This window comes from Gossypium raimondii, chromosome 5, assembly GCF_025698545.1.
Source record: "Gossypium raimondii isolate GPD5lz chromosome 5, ASM2569854v1, whole genome shotgun sequence".
Classification (NCBI taxonomy): domain Eukaryota; kingdom Viridiplantae; phylum Streptophyta; class Magnoliopsida; order Malvales; family Malvaceae; genus Gossypium; species Gossypium raimondii.
This window is the reverse complement of record NC_068569.1, coordinates 45,760,012-45,761,569: the sequence shown is the minus strand read 5'-3', so window position 1 is coordinate 45,761,569 and position 1,558 is coordinate 45,760,012. Positions and strand designations below refer to the sequence as shown.

General features: G+C 34.5%; 1 non-coding gene across 1 annotated transcript; it reads right to left on the bottom strand.

Moving 5' to 3' along the window:
• Positions 1-1,021: 1,021 nt before the first annotated feature.
• LOC128041477 (small nucleolar RNA R71) lies at positions 1,022-1,125 on the bottom strand. The gene has a single exon (XR_008196497.1). It is a non-coding gene; the product is annotated as a small nucleolar RNA R71 (small nucleolar RNA).
• Between the last annotated feature and the right edge of the window lie 433 nt (positions 1,126-1,558).

Sequence of the window (1,558 nt, the reverse complement as noted above, 5' to 3'; positions counted from 1 at the left end):
AGAGTTAGCAAATTACCAAGTTGCCGTGAAAATATTCGTAACAACGTGAACATGAATTTAGTAATTCTAAGTTAAGGAATGTAATTGATCTAACACAATTATGTCATCTTGATTAAAACCATCTTTTGAAATCGTGCATTGAAATTTTTATTTTTATTTTATTTTAGTTAGTTAAATTTTAGTTTTTAATCACTTCCTGAAAATCAAAATATTTTTAATCACCAAAGTGTTTGATTTACATTTCATAAATATTTTTCTGTCACAATCCCTGTGGCTACGATAACTTGACATTTACTTGTCACTTTATTACTTGATAATGATTGTGTACACTTTCACATTTCCATCGTTTTAAGTTTTTGTCACCGTTGTTGGGGACTATTTTAAAAGACACTATTTGTGAAATTATTAATTTTGCATTTTGGTTTATTTTTCTATTTAATTTGATTATATTATTTTTCTGTGATTGTTTTAGGTGTTTATGAGTATTGATCGAATTATCGATTTACTCATCGTAGATCCTAAAATTGAAAGAACTTTTCGACAAAGAAGAAGACAAGCAACTCAGAGAAGGACCAAAAGATGAACTTTGAAAATCTGAATCAAGGAAACGAAGCAAACCCTACTCCAAATCCTATCCTTATTGCTGATGATAGGGATAGATCTCTAAAATAGTATGCCGTGCCAATATTTCATGAGCGTAATCTGAGTATTAAGAGACCCAAAACCGAGGCACAACAATTTGAGTTGAAGCCAGTCATGTTCCAGATGCTTGAGACAGTAGGCCAACTTAGTGGAATGCCTACCGAAGATCCTCACCTTCATTTAAGATTATTTATGGGAGTGAGCGATTATTTCAAATTAGCTGGAATACCCGAAGATGCACTACAATTAAAGCTGTTCCCATATTCACTAAGGGACAGAGCTTGAGCATGGTTGAACTCATTGCCACCAAATTCCATTACCACATGGCAAGAGTTAGCAAAACTATTCCTTATGAAGTACTCCCTCTAGCAAGAATGCTAAGTTGAGGAATGAGATCACTATTTTCAACAGATGGATGATGAGTCTTTGTATAAGGTGTGGGAAAGGTTTAAAGAACATGCAAAGCATCGCTATACACCACATAATCCTTACTAGATTCTGGTTGAATTAGAACAGGAGCTTTCATCAACACAAATTTTAACTTCTCAAGACTAGCTTGCTGCTCTTCTCCCCATTTAAATGGAGTGTTCTTCCTCAATAGCTTAGTCAATAGGGCTACTATTAAGGAAAAGTGCTCAAAAAACCTTCGATAATACCCAGTGAGACCCAGAGAACTCTGAATCTCTGAGACATTCTTCGGTTGCTTCCAATCTAAGATGGCTTATGATACCATGTGACCTAGAAAAATTACCTTTTTTGGGATCTTTATGAATCCCTTCAGCTGATACCATGTGACCTAGAAAAATTACTTCTTTCAACCAAAATTCGCACTTACTGAGTTTAGAAAAAAGTTACTTTTCACAAAATATCCGTAAGACCACCCTCGAATGTTCATCACGCTCAGTTTCTATCTTGG